Below are 15,674 nucleotides of genomic sequence, written 5' to 3' on the forward strand. Positions count from 1 at the left end.
TTCCTCTTGCATTTCCCAGATTCACTTCTATCAGTCATAGCCTTTTCATCTTTATACCTTCTAGTCATGTGAAATGGATTTTTGTATTCTCATTATAGTTTTCTTGGCAGGTCTCAACACTTTATCCTTAAGTAGCACCTTTCTTCTACAGATCCTTTAGCTGAGGAATAATTATTAGGTATTAAAGATGAATTAAATTATAGACCATTTGCTAAAATAATAGTCAACAATGGTAAACATAAGATTTGGCTCTCAATCAGCATTAGAGAACATTTAGTTCCAAATTTTGGGTAAGGAATTTGTGGATTTTCTTAAACAAAATGAAAGGATCTACTTTGGAAATGCAAGCTAAGATTGACTGGATGGTTTTATTGGAATGAATAGCCACACTGATGAAACCACTGTTTTGGAACACCTCTGTTCACCCAATTTGGAATCAAAGCTATGTTTTTGGAAATTGCATAAGTACTAGCTACTTTTTGTTGTTTTTCAAGATGGTCTTCAATATTGTTATGTACTTGACCTCCCACTGTAATTTTTTACACACTATGATAGGAGAGAATTCATGTTCATTTTGTAGTAAACACTGATATTGATGGAAAATCCAACAGTCCTTTTTCTCACACTACTGTTTTCTTTCTCCTCCCTTTCAAACTTTCCTTACCACTCTCACCCCCAAGCAAAGACATTTGGATTTAGGATTATAGACATCCTTCAGGGGAAAAAAAGACTCCCCCACTCTCTACCAGTGAATTATAGCACAGCAGGAAAATATTTCAGAGTGACACAAACAGAAGAAAGATTCTGCCAAATGGTTTGTTCTAGGGCAATACAATACATGGACCTCACATAACAACTCTCTGCCCCCCCCCAACACTCCCCCACCCCAGCCCATTCACTCTCCTCTGACTTTTAAGCTTCTTCTAAAAACAAATAAAGAAATAAGACATTGGCCACTATTTTGAGAATATATAGAGCAGGATATTACAGTAGAAAAGGCATGGGATCTGGATTCATAGAACCTAGGTTCAAATTCTAGTTCTCCCATATACTGCCTTTGTGATTTTAGGTAAGTCACTTGACATTTTCCTTGGCTGTAAAATCAAAGAGTGAGACTGAACAGACCCCAAGGTCTCTTTTTCAGCTCTAAAACTAGGAGTCTGTAAATGAGTTCTCAGTGCTTCTTGTGCTGGTCTCCACTTCTCTTTTAAAGGCACCCAGAAATTATTTCTTTACCTAGACACCAACTTGGTCTCATTTATCTTCTATGCATGGGGATAGGTTTTTGTTTTGTTTTGTTTTGTTTTTGGTCTGAGCAGTCTGATCTGATCTAATCCATTCTGTCTTCTTATATTGAAATTAACAAGCCATATACCCTGAGGCATAGGCCAAATCTACAACAGTGAAACACAAATGAACTTGAACATGAGGTCAATCAACTGCACAGAATACATCACACAGTTATTCCAAAGTCTCATGCTGGGTCTATAATTGCCCCTTGTTCTGTCATTAGAGCTCCCCTACAAGTCATTATTTTGAGTCAGCAGAGCTGTGGGGAGTATTCAGCCTGATGGTTAGTATAAAGGTTGAATTGATAACATAAATATCTCCCAGCACAAAAATACAAGGAGCAGGGTAGTTTAGATTAGATCTAATAATAGTGTGCAGCTGTTCAGTCTCTTTATGAATCCCAACTAAAACAATAATCACAACTTTCAATATGGGTTCTCCTTCAGCATGCCTGTGAAAAAGACTGAGCTTGTTGAAATGAATGGACATATGTCCCTATTAGAGTTGCCAATGTGCTCTTGACAAAGATTTTTGCCTGGCAAAGGCCAAAGTCATTCAGGTACCTTGGGAGTTTTGCTTTAGTCAGCATCATGTAAAATTGCTCCATAAAAAGAGAACATCACTTATTCATTTGTTTTGGGTGGAGTTATTTTGTGAGTTTAATGCTAGGGAAATAGACTAAGGCAGCAGCCTCACAAACATATGAGAAGATCACCTTTCTCAGAAAAAAGAGGAGTTCAGATTCTTTGCTCAAGAGATGCTATTGGTAAAATTCAGCAAGGGCTCTATAGGGAATAATTGTTTTTCAGACAGATCCATCCACCTGGAAGGATACAGAATGGGTTAGAGGAAATTTAGGAATGTCAAGATAGCTAAAACAAGGCACTGATTTCCTTTTAATAATCTCCAAAATTTCATAGAGTGGTTTTCTAGGCATCCTAAGGTCATTAGAAAAATATAGCCTCTCTTTACTTTTTTCCTTGCTCCCAGAAAGAATAATCTTCACCTAACAGACATTGTGACTTTATATTCTATTTTACTCTCAAGAGGCTTTTACATACCTAGGAGTCGGTCCATCAATATAACACATGTGCAAAGGTTAGTCACCCTGTTTTCAACAACTACTTCTATAGTAATGAAGCTGAAAACAGGATTGGAATAGTTATTTGGATTTTGGGGATCAATGGTGCTTAAGTAGTTATTGTTATCATTATTATCTATTTCGGTCCCTGTTTGATTTCATTTTCAGTTGTAGTTTCAAAGAAAGTTCAGAACTGAGCAACAATTACTGCTGAACAAACATTCTAGATATTGTTACCCATATGAACTCAAAATAAATGAGAATGTCTTTGGGACTATTGACACAACTTGGCCAATTGTCAAGTTCGTTCTGAATCAAGAAAGTTTGTGCTTTTTGCTTAGAAATGCTCATGCAATTATAATCGCAACTCATTTATACCTAAAGATTAGTTCCACATGAAAGAATTTCCATGGTCTCATTAGCTTTCCAAATAAATGTGGAGTTAAATTTCATCCTGACTAGTGAAAAGATCTAATCAAAAAATTTGAGTTAAGTGAATATAATATTTATGTTGTTCTTTTCCCAAAGAATAAAACACTAAAACCTAAAATGATAAACCAATCAATTGCAATATAAACTCCAAGGAGGATAAAACCAGGAGTCAAATCCAAATTTTAATGAGAAATATATTAGTCAGGGTTAAGTTCCTTTCCCCAATATAACTCCATTGTATTATCATAAATTTATTATAAATATTATGAATGAAGTGGATAAACATTCTATTATTCTGTGTAAGTCTCTTCCTTTCACACAATATGTATAAGTTTTCATTATCCAAAAGAAAAGGACACATTCTTCAAACTCCAGTTAAAAATAATTAAACGAACAAACAAACAAATGACCCCCACAAGTGAAATGTAGATATAAAAGGTCTTCCCTTTCTTGTGAATGCTTTCCTCTTATGCTTTGCATTCTAAAAGCATAGACCAGGGCATCTTACAAAATTTTCTTCATGGATTGCTACTAACACTTGCAATTATGCCATGGGCTAAAGGTTGGAGAGGAAGGATGAGATGAATTTGAAGATAATAGTTTTTGTGACCTTGGATAAATTATTTAAAAAAAATTAAAATAATCATAGGACTAGCATTGGAATGGATTTTGGAAGTCATCTAATAAATCCCTTCATTTTACAGAGAAGCAAAAATTTAAAGAGTTAAAGCAATCAATCTAAATGACTTAACTGTGGGTATTTTAAAAGTACTTTTTACTTCCTCTTCTTTTTTTTCCCCTACCCAGAGCTGTAACTAGTGTGGAATGAATAGGTATTTGCCCCATGATACCAATATGAGATGTACTTCTTCCGCCACCCCCATCTCAAATTGTTTTCCCCTCAGGTACATGCACTCTTTTCCTGCTCCCAAGTGTTATGATTAAGATAAATTTCTTTGAAAACAACTGTGATGTAAGAGTATTCTTTCTTTCTTTTACCCAATATACCCAAACAATCATTTACCTACTTATAAAAGGCAATGGCTTTTGTTTCATTGTGAACTTAATCATTATAATCATTGTAAAAAAAAAAAAAAGACCTTCTTCCTTGTACTTTTTTTTTTCCGTAGTCTTTTTTTTGAGGGGTAAATGAGAGTTAAGTGACTTGATCAAGGTCACAGAGCTAATAAGTGTCAAGTATCTGAGAATGGATTTGAACTCAGGTCCTCCAGAATCCAGGCCAATGTTTAACCACTGTACCACCTACATACCCCTTCATAGCCATTTTTGGACATTGAGCCTTCTTTGTCTCTCACATTGACATATTGTGCAAGTATATCCATTCATGAGGTAGCCTACATTTTTCCCTGACACATACTGCTGTTGACTCATTCTTGCATACGTGAAATTTTCTTATTTGACTATTTGATCTTTCATTTTATCCTCCAAAGTCTCTCAAGCAGGCTTTAAAAAAAAATTAAAATGGGGGCAGCTAGGTGCCCCAGTAGATAGAACATTAGCCCTGGATTCAGGAGGACCTGAGTTCAAATCCGACTTCAGACACTTGACACTTACTAGCTGTGTGGCCCTGGGCAAGTCACTTAACCCTTATTGCCCCACAAAATGAACAAATAAATAAATAAACAAATATTTAAAAATAAAAATAAAAAATAAAATTAAAATTGATTTCAGGATATTACTTCCAATAGAGAACTATGAGTTGATGGAGTTCTAAAGAAAACATCACACATATGGGGAAGGAAATATACAGTTCCTATTAGTGCCAACAAACAAACAAACAAGAATTTGTGTGATATAAATCTGAAAATGTTGCCGGATAGTTTGTAATGATTTAGCCATAAATAACTATTTTATAAAAATTCCTGGCCACCAAAAATGAAGAATTGAAGAATGGCCTTTGGAATTCTTTGTTATGCTTTCAACTTAGGAACATATAAATACAAGAGAAAATTGTTTATAAATATATGTATATGTATATATATATATGCATATAGCTTATAGTCTTAAAGTATTACTAAAGGTACTGAGAGGTTAAGTAACTGCTTGCCAAAGTCACACAACAAGGTACTACTGACTCTAAACTCAATCCTTTATCCAATATACTAGATTGCTTCCCTGGATCATCCCAGAAATCCCTTTGTATGATTGCTGTTTTTTGAAATCATGTATTTAAGTTTAAAAATCATATAACCTCAGTAATTTTTAAGCTCTAAATCATGACAATGTAAAATTTTGTGTTTCCATCAGAATGGAAGCAAATAGTTCCTAAAATCACCTAGTGTCATAAAAGTGGTAATACTAATTACAATAGTTTGTAATTAATTGATTAATATAGTTAGGCCATTTTATTTCAGTTTTCTAGTTTAAAACTTGCCTTTAAAGAATTGTTTTCTCTCTGCCATGTCAATTACATTTCTTAACAGTATATCCACTTCCTGCCATGTCAATTACATTCTTAAGAGTGTTCACAGTCCATCTCCCATTCTGATCTTGTCTTTCATTTCTTTACCTTAAAATAGGAAAGGACACATTGAAATTGGCTGTAGGGAATGGACACCTGGTTCTTTCTTTCCTCAAGGCTGAGGCAGTTTACTACCATATATTTTTCATTTAACAAATCCCCAATAGGGGGGAAAAAACCCGTTTCCTCCTCTGATTCCTGACAGTGTGCCACTGACACTTTCTATTTATTATGGAAGTGACAGATGATAGAATTGAAAGGGACTTCCTTTAGTCCTACTCCTCTGGCTTTATTGCCATAAAGGTTTATCTAATCTTTTCGAACAGACACCAGGGCTTTGTCCCCCTCCACATCAGTAGATACAGTGTTCAGTGTGGCTTTTATGTTCACTCTATAGATCTTCCGTTGTAGGTCTGGTCTTTTGTGGGAGGTTGGAGAGAATGTGCATACCCCAAATAGTCCTGGTGATTACAACACTCTTTTGATTTGTTATGAGTCTTGAGACAAGGTTGTCTATGCCTAAATCAAAATCATCTGATGCCTCAAATGAATTTGATTGTGTGCATACATCTATGGTATAGCTAAACTTTTGGAGATTCATATTCATTACCTTTTCATGCCTATAGGAATTTTAGGAATTTATGGCTTCCATTCAAATGGGAAAACAGATTTAAGATTGTCATTTAAAATTGTCATTGGAACTAAAAATATTTAAGGGACTTTTTTTCTTAAAATATATGTGTGATGCTATTCTAACCTTTAAATATTCTATGCTTGGGCCAGCTAGCTCTTGTACTATATCCCCCTACAATTTATGTAGTACAATCAATACCATACTTGAATGGTCAGCCAATCAAAACAGAAAATATTGAAAAGGTCAAAATAATATTTTGCACATTTATGATTTACATTTGAAACTTAGGAGAGAACATTAGGAAACGCTTCTACATTTATCTATTCCAGTCATAGAAATTACAGAGGCAATGGAAAATAGTACAAACATAACCTTCAAATTCATATGTGATGATAGCCAATAGTTAGAACATTTTGAATATGTGAAGATGAAATTACCTGAGTCCCTGTATGTCAAGACAAACTCTACAATATAATTAAGGTGGCAGCACTATTTGTGGGTACAGGTGAGAAATTTGTTCAAGTTGGGAGTTGCCACCAGCACTTTTTTTGAGGTTTCAATTTGTTAGTCACAGGTAAGGAAATTGGTGTCGTGGAGAACTATACAACAGCACTCTGCTTTCTTATGCCTTGGATCATTCCATCGTTCTTTTGCTTTGCTCTGAATACTTACAATGTGATATTTCTACATGCTAGGGAAGGTTTTTTCGTTTGTCAAGTTATTAGGGGGGCAAAGACTGAATGCAGCCCATGTAGGGAACTGAGAATCTTCTACATTTCTTTTCAATCCTTTGTGTGCATGATGAAGCTAGAATAACCCACTGGAACTGAATTATCCCTCCATGGTATGGTTCAGTGAAGTATCATTATATTTTAGCACAGCTTGAGTGATTTTTTAATGCCAAAAACATCAGCAAGAAATACAAATGTTACAAAAATATTGAAACAATACCATAAAAAGCCCAGGATCATAATACTTTACTTTGCAAGGTCTCAGAGGTCAACATAGCAATACCATGGAAAATTTAAAAGGCTCTCTGTGTGAATGCCTTTGGAAAAAAAAACACACAGAGTGGTTTACTCTCAAAATGCAGAATCCTGTTCTCTGAGTCTATTTTGGCTGATTAACAATAAAAACTATTTCGTCAGTCAGGACTGATGAAGTTATTCATCTGTGATTGTTCGGCATGTTTCCTTGTTTGGCATTAAATACAATTTAATTAAAAGTGAATTACAGAAACGTGAAAAACGAAGAAAAGGGTTTTGTATGAGTTTATGTTCTTCCTCACACAAAGGGAATGTGTAGTGCAGCCAGAAATCAGCTAAAGGTTTTGGTGCTTGAAATTACAAACATCTCACTTAAGGACAGGAGCGTTTGACTGTACTTTGAGTTCACTGGGTAACTTATCTTCCTCAAGTGAATGTTCTTTCAATGTGTATGACTCAGGTATATGTACAGTGAAAGTGGGGGAGGGGGAGGGGGTTCAGTAGAAGAAAACCACAAAACAAAATACGATGATCTGTGTGAAGGCATAGCCAAAGGAACTGTTCTTTATCACTCCAACATTGCCAAGGTACATGCTATCTGCTATGGATCTGTCTGTCTAGTTAAGAGGTCAAATTCCCTCTATCTATCACTTCCCTGTGTGTCTTTCTCAGTTACAATTTAAACCAATATATCAACTGAGGAAGAAGAATGCACCCTGGTATTTCTGGTGTCTAGAGGTGGCCTGCATGCTCAGAAATGACACACACAAGAGGAGACAGACTTTTCATTTTCTGTTTGTCAAACCCTTCTTTCAAAGCACCTGAAATCTTTGACAGTAAATGAAGCTGACTCAGTGTGTTGCAAAAGGGATACATAATGCCCTGAAGCACTTATTTGTGAAACCCTTACTTCTTGCAGTCCACATAAATTAAATAAAATGTAAATGAGCTCTGCATTCATAATTTCAACAGAGACTGAGTACGTAGCATCCATATACACAACTGGAAAATTAAAAAAAAATCAGTCAAATGGAAAGAGGCAGCTAATGTAATGACAAGCGTATTGGTTTGGGGAGTTAGAGGTCTTGGATTTGAATCCTGAGGCTACTACTTACTACCTGGTCAAGTAAATATGACCCTCAGGTCCTCATCTATAAAGTGGAGCTGTTAAATGAGATCATAAAACCATCAATTAAAAACTGAACAGAACCTTTAACCACTGTTTGGTCCTGCCTGATCATTTTACATATGTTCTCCAAGGTCTCTTTCAGCTCCAAAGCTGTGTTTATATGAACTGTTCTATGTTCCATGTGATGCCAAGGAAAGGGTTTGATTAATTGATCCCTCCCCCACAAAGAATTAGTTTCACACACACACACACACACACACACACACACACACACAACACACATATATATGTATATATTATCCCGATTACGTTAGATAACCCAGACTTTCAAATGTCATTTACATTAGAAAGTTAGAATTGAGGGTTTTTTTCTTTTGTTTTATATCTCACCTAGTACGGCCTTTCCTCAAATGTTCAAGGGAGATGTTGCCAGCAACTAAATAGCAGTTTTACTCTTATCTTATGTAATTGCTTCTGTTGGCATCCTTTGTATGAGCTATTTAACATTTTAGGATTCTCCCTTTCCCAGAACGGAAAGAACATATCATTATGGTGATATTGCTTAGCATATTCTTATATTCATTACAAAAAATAGAAGCATGGGAGAGGCAGTGTGGTATAGGAGAGGGAGGATTACATTTAGACTTAGAAATGACAAATTTAGGTCTCAGCTCTAGTACCTACTAGCTAAGCCTCTGTGGTCAGATTGCTTTACCTTTCCAAACTTAGTTTCTTCATCTGTAAATGGGGAAAATATTACTTGAATATTCTACCTCACAGGGTTGTTGTGGTAAAAGGACCTTATAAATATTAAAATCCCAGGGAGATGGATGTTCACTGACATGCAGGATTGCAAGGAAAACATTTTATAAACTAAAAAAGCAATTGCTGAATGGAAGGCTGGTTTGTAAGATTGCAGTAGCTTGGGGCAGCTAGGTGGCACAGTGGATAAAGCACTGGCCTTGGATTCAGGAGGACCTGAGTTCAAATCCAGCGTCAGACACTTGATACTTACTAGCTATGTGACCCTGGGCAAGTCATTTAACCCTCATTACCCTGCAAAAAAAAAAAAAAAAGATTGCAGTAGCTTCCAGTGTGGTTCTCTCCAGTCTTTCCTTTCCCTACTCTATCCTCAGCATGGTGCCAAGGTAATGGTTCTAATTCATGGATGTCATCATGTTACTCTTTTCATCAAAAATCTTTAGCAATTCAAAGCATCTTTGATCTATACTTGGAAGGGACCTCATAGGGCTTATGGTCTAACCATTTCATTTCAGAGGTGTGGAAATTGAGACACAGGGTAGTCAAATGACTTGCCCAATGTTTCAAAGCTTTTTTCAGAGCAGGATTTGAACCCTAAACCACTGTGCCAAGTATTCATTGTCTACCAATTAAAACAAACCTTTCTTATAGTATAGAAGACCCTCTACCAATTTGACTCTAATCTATCATTGCAGTTTTATTTCACTCTACTCCTTTTCACAAACCCAGCAATTCAGCCCAAATTAACTTACCTAAGCTTTTATTGAACTCTCCTGTCTACCTGCCATTGTCCATGTTATTTCCTGTGGCTAAAATTCCCCTGCCAATCTCTGACTGTAAGCATCCTTCTCATCCTTGAAAGCACAGTTCATGTGCCACCTCTTCCATGAAGTCTTTCCTGATTCGCCTAGGTAGAAGTGATCCCTTATTTCTGTTTCAACTTGTCTATGAACTTGATCATTTAAAATTATATTTGTAGTTATTTACATACATGTCTTATCTTCTTATTATACTATAATATTTTTAAGTCGAGTTATTTCCATTCTATGTGTCTCCATACTTGCAGGTAGTAGACACCTGATAACTTTTGTTGATTAAATCAAATAATTATAATTCTTTGTATTTGAGATCAAAATGTCAGGTACATGATGGGTATACCACATTATATGAATGTCAAGTATATGATTTGATATCAATGCAAAATGCATTACTGCTTGATTAAAATGGTAAAGGATTGCAGAACCACCTATATAAGATAGAGGAAAATAACTAGTGCGAATATTCAAGTCAAGTGAGAACCTTACTTTGATTGTCATAGATTATTTTTTCATGATAGTAGAGATGTGGGTGCATTTTTAGGCATCAGGGAAGTAGCCAGGAGATAAGGATATACTAAAGATTAGTGAAATGTCAGGTATGATTGAGGAGACAATCTACTAGAGAATGAGATAGAATGGGATCAAGGGTGAATATAGAAGGGGTTTGACTTGGCAAGGAGAAGGACTACTTCTTTGTGTAATTTGAGTAAAGGAGAGGTAAAAGGGGGAAGATGTCTAAGTGATATAATATGTGGAAGAGGGGAGACAAGGATCCTCTAAGCAAATGTTCTCAATTTTTTCAGTGAAGTTTGAAGTAAAGTCCCCAGCTGATATATGGGAGTGTCACAGGGAGTTATCATTTAATGGTTGAAGAGAGATGAGATTTGGAACAGTTTTTATGGTGAGTGGAAGACTGAATCAATTAGAAAAGTATAAAGGATTACCTTGCTTCAGTAAAACCCCATTTACGTTTACATAACATACATATGTAGCAAATTCTATCAGCATTGTTTCATGATTTACTCTAGCTTCATTCAGTTAGCACTGTGAGTAGGGATTGAAGCAGCAGACAGGAGTATTACCATGATTGGGACTTTGCTAGGCATGATTCATCAATAGCATAAAGAGACAAGTGACTTGAGTTATAGAGGATAATATTAGTTACATTTGGTTCACCCAAGTAGACTGGAGAAGAGAGGAGGAAGTATAGCCAGTGCAGGATGGATATGCCTTGGAAAGAATTGAGAGTTGGTGGGATTGGAGGGGGGGTTTGAAGATGAAGGATAGTATTATAGAATCATAAAGTAGAAGAAAAGCTAGAATGATAAAAGACAATAAGATAAAAATAATTTCTTCCTTGATTCTTTGTGGTCAAGTTTGTTCATTACATTCACACAGCAATACAGTGTTGAGTTTTCATAGTTTCTGATGGTGCAATAATATTCTAATACATTCATGTGCCACAATATGTTTAACCATTCCCCAAACGATGAACATTTCCTTTTATTATAGTTCTTTAGTACTATATTTTGTCCTATTTAAAAGCTTTCTTCCTGTCTTTTATGTTCTTAGAGTATATGCATAGAAATATGATCTCTGGGTTGAACAGTAGAAACATTTTAGTCACTTTTCTTAGCATATTTCCAAATTGTTTTCCACTAATTTACTAATTTACAGTAAAACTGGCATTCCAATCCATGTCAATTGACTCCAAATCCACTACTCTTTCCAATGTACTATGCTGGTAATTTCCTAATACATACTTCTTTCCACTCTTTAGTGGCAAGTAAAATGACCTTACTCAAGTTATCTAAATATAGTAAATGAGGAGGCAGCTAAGTGGTAAAGTGGATAAAGTGCTAGGTCTGGAGTCAGGAAGACTAATCTTGCTGAGCTCAAATATGGCATCAGATACCAACTATCTGTGTGACCTTAAAAGTCACTTAATCCAGTTTCCTTCAGTTTCCTCATCTATAAAATGAGCTAGAAAATTAAATAGTAAAGCACTTCAGTACCTTTACCAATAAAACCCCAAATGGGGTTATGAAGAGTACCCAAGTAAATCAGGAAGAATCCTATGAAGATGGAAGAATGAGTATAGGGCATACATGTTTTTGTTCATTTCTTGAATCTTCCTGACTCTGGACCTGACACCATCCATGGTGCCACCTAGCTGCCCATACATACATGTACCTTTCAAATAAATAGAAAAAGTGCTCCTCTCTCCCTTAATACAGCAAAGAGTATGTAATATATGTCTATACAGAAATGACAGTTGAAGGAATATATTAAAATGTAATTCTTAAAGAAAAAAAATCACTATCAACTCACTCATCCTTTCATTTTAGTAGTCATATTCATTTTTCCCTTTGCCACAAAGTACTCACAGCCTGGACCCAGTTAACTCAGGTTTTTGGAGGCTACGATATTAGACATCAGACATCATCCCTTGATGTTAAACACTTGGCAATGTAACGGTGCATCCTACCAATCAATCAATGAACATTTATTAAGTGCCTGCTATGTACCAGGCTCTGTGCTAAGCACTCTGTATTTTCAGGGAGGACTGATGCTGGTATATTAGACCCACTTTAAGGCATCAGTGGGAGGCTAGATAGAGGGTGGTTGTACAGGAGTATTCATGGAAACAGCAGAAGAAGGAGGGACAATAGAAATATTAGTACAGTTGCAACTTTTCTAATACTGTTATAATAGTGGATCTAACCCTGTCCAGTAACCAGATAGTTTAGTTTTAATATTGGATTGAAATCAGATACTAATAAGTTATTAAAAAGTTAAAAATGGAAATTAACTTAGGCATAGCAAAGACAGGTATTCTACAAGACTACTACAGCAATTAGAATGTGTATATGAGGTTCTTCAGACATCTGATTAACTGGTGTGATATGCAAAATTTAATGTGTGGTTTCCTTATTTCTGTCCCAAGTTTGGGGAAAATTAGCTGGGGGTTCTAATATATTTGTTACTTATAAATTAGAAGCTTTAGCACCAGTTTGGGGGCATTAAGCATTTATTAAAGCATACCAAGTATTAGTAAAAAGAGAATACCTGGCTCAGAAACATAGGAAAAGGCCTATCTAGCCTAGAGATCAGCCTGCCCTGCTTCTTCCTTGAAGTACTCCACCATGAGCTTGTCCGAGAGTCAGTGGAAGCTTTTTCTGCATCCAGAGGAGAGGCGGTCCTTACACACTCCTTCAAGCTAATTGGCTAGCATCACCCAAATCCACTGGTTCACTGGACTTGAGGGTGGTCCCATGTTGAGTTCAGAGTTCACACTCTCTGAAAACACACCCTTGTGAGGGCCAGGCAGGGGTGTGTGTGTCTGTGTTAGTTTTGTTTTTGTTTCTTTTTGTTTGTTTGTTTCTTTTCTTTTTTTTTTTTTTACCAAGCTCATTTAGGCTTTATTCTACTGACTAGAGACATGACAGGGAACCACACTTCCAAAGAAGAATGAAACTGGACTCGATTTCCCAGCTTCCCTTGAGGCTCCTTGGCCAGATGTCCCTTGATTCACTGCATCTCCCAGGGAGGGGGATCAAGGGGGCTGGCATAGGTGTCCCCTGTCCTCTCTCCCAGCCCTAGGCCATGTGCCTCCTGATGGCTTTTGAGGCCTACCCAGTTTTGAGTGGCACAGACCCTTGGCAAAGTTCTGCCTGCCCCACTTGACCCCAGGCCCCACTGGCCCCAAATCAGCACTGTGACTATCACAGAGAGAAAGCCATCTGTGACAAGCCTTGGGGTGCCAAGGAGTGTTACTTCCTCGAGGGTCCCCCAAGAGCCATACTGCCTGCTGCCAAGGAAATCTCTTCTTCCTTGCCTTGCCCACAGCCCCTGAAGCCCCTCTCCTCCTGGTTCACAAAATAAACTGCTCTCCACCATGTCTTGGCACAGGAACCACCCCCAAAGTGAGAGCCCCTAATGTCCTCATTCCTGGGCACCCAGGGAGTGTGGGAGGGGCAGTTTTTCCACTCCTCCCCCTTTTAAAAAGGGTCTTCACAAACCGGGAGGCCATGAATGGACTTTATCCCTGAGGTAGATGTCTATCAATCCTTTCCCAGTATACCTGAAACATAAAAATGTCAATCCCTAGTAGTTCTGTGTACCCAGAGGCTGCTGCAGTGGGCCCAGCCCCACCCCGCACACCCTGCCCCTCTGGGCTCTCCTGGGGCTACCCTCGGGTCTCCAGGCACAGGTCTCAGGGGTCTCTGGGATCTCAGGACCCTCCAGCTTCATTTGGATCCAACTGTCTGATTCATTTGGGAACCTCGATGCTGTACTTTCTGAGCTTCCTCTTGGCACAGTCCTGACAGACATTCCCTAATGATGTTGTACTGTCCACTTGGTCAGCATCTGGACTTCACTGTTTGCAGATCTGAGCAGCAAGGTCTTGCACATATGCTGGGAAGTAGTCAAAACAATCCCTGTAAGAGACCACTTTAATGCCATGCAGAAGCATGTCATCCTGGTGCTTGAAGAAAGGGTCTTCACTCTCCTTGAGCACCACCATGAAGTGCTCCAGATCTACCTGGTCCTGCAGAGAGTACAGGAGAAGGGCTTGGAATATCTTGTCTCTCAGTGTCTCATCATAGCCCACAAACAGAAAGGACTTGGTCTGGTACAGGTTCTGCAGAACTTCCATTACTTGTGGATCCTAGGTCAATTTTTATATTTGGAAGGACCCAAAACCATCCCACAGGTTTCTGTGTATAAGCTGTGAATATGAAGAGCTCTTTACTTTATGTGCCCTCTGGCCCACTGCAGAACTTGGTTTTGTCCTTCAAATCTAAAGACTCCATCAGCTTGTTCTGATGCTGGCCAAAGATTTCCAGAAGGTTGTCGTAGTTGGTGGTGAGGACCATGGTTCCCTGCTCCATTAGGCTTAGTATAGACTTCAGCAGTGTGGGGTTCTGGATGTGCTGCTCCAAACTGTCAAAGACTTCCATTAGGCAGTCCTGGAAGAAGTTTGGTTTGGTGTCCCCTGTGTGGTGACATCTTTCAGATCAGGTCGTGAGCAACCACAAGGAGGTCGTTGTCCTTCATCACTTTCTTCTGGAATTCTACAACATCTCCCAGGTGCAGGACCTTCAGTTGCACAGCTGCTTTGAGGACAGCTTCAATGCAGCTGCACCAAGAGCAGAAGGCATGGATGCCAGGGGCCACAGCAGTACTGACACCTGTCCCAATGACCATTAAAAGTTCTTGGGGCTGCTTCCTGGATTTCTGTTCACTTTTATTTGTTGTCTTTTCTGCTGAATCCATTTGTAAACCCTGGGATCATGCAGTGGGTGACTATCTTGTGTCTGAGGCTGGGTTTTGGCTGGCATCCCCCTGGGTCCAGGGTGGATGCCTTTTCCACAATGTTCAGGTGTGGTTTTAATTGAATTAACTTTAATTGAGTTAATCAGCTGAGTCAGTCAATTCAATCAATCTTAATCCAATCAATCCCCTCAAGCTGGGGCCTTTGGGCATTTCAAAACCCATGATTTGCTCACACTGGGAAGAATATGTTGACTCATATGACCTTGGGACATCTGCCAATTCTAAAGGGTCTCAACTCCAGTAGTTGTAGGCAGGCCTTTTTGTGCCCTTAAATCCTACCTTCTTAAATTGTGGGTTACAACCCTATGTCGGATCATGTAATTGAATGTTGGGTGTTGAGAAAAATTTGGCAACAGTTAAAGGGTATGTATACCTATTTTATATACCTATATATCCAGAGTTGTGTAAAAATTTCTTGGGCAAAAAGGGGTGATAGGTATAAAAAGTTTAAGTCCTTCCTTTGATGACCAGGAAGTTAAATAAATTTGGACAGAGGTCAACTGTCAGGGAGAAAAATAAAACAAAACAAAACATAACAGAAATCAACAACAACAACAACAACAGCAAAAAACACTAGCTTAACTCATGTAGTCAGTGGAGGGGAAAAGTTGGTATGTAGTCATCCTATACCTTCTCAGTGTTTCTCTCATTAATTTTCTAAGGGATACTCTTTATACCAGCCCTTTGTGATCACTGCCCTAGTATCAACTTGGAATCCAA

The 15,674-nt window shown here is 37.8% G+C and overlaps 1 pseudogene; it reads right to left on the reverse strand.

Annotated features, from left to right (window-relative positions):
• Positions 1–13,848: 13,848 nt before the first annotated feature.
• Positions 13,849–14,903, reverse strand: LOC122744198 (annotated as a pseudogene).
• Between the last annotated feature and the right edge of the window lie 771 nt (positions 14,904–15,674).

Source organism: Dromiciops gliroides, chromosome 2 (assembly GCF_019393635.1).
Source record: "Dromiciops gliroides isolate mDroGli1 chromosome 2, mDroGli1.pri, whole genome shotgun sequence".
Lineage (NCBI taxonomy): Eukaryota > Metazoa > Chordata > Mammalia > Microbiotheria > Microbiotheriidae > Dromiciops > Dromiciops gliroides.